The sequence below is a fragment of the Pimephales promelas genome, chromosome 11 (genome assembly GCF_988280905.1).
Source record: "Pimephales promelas chromosome 11, fPimPro1.hap1.1, whole genome shotgun sequence".
In the NCBI taxonomy this organism is placed as follows: Eukaryota; Metazoa; Chordata; class Actinopteri; order Cypriniformes; family Leuciscidae; genus Pimephales; species Pimephales promelas.
The window spans coordinates 21,408,629-21,408,852 of record NC_142779.1 but is presented as its reverse complement, the minus strand read 5'-3'; positions in this window follow the sequence as shown (position 1 = coordinate 21,408,852).

The window sequence follows — 224 nt, the reverse complement described above, 5'->3', positions numbered from 1 at the left end:
TTAGGGTAGAACGTTTCAGATTTAGCTCCTACATTTCAGCTGTCGAACACTACAACCGAAGACTGGCTTGTGATGTAGCCTACATACGTGATGGATGGATAGGACAAATCAGGCGCGCTGTGAGAACAGGTGCACTACCACAAACATTGGCTGTGTGTGTCTCAAATTCATTAAGCACTCCTGCTTTGCATCATCAGTTTGATTGGATTCCTGGAGCTCATCGC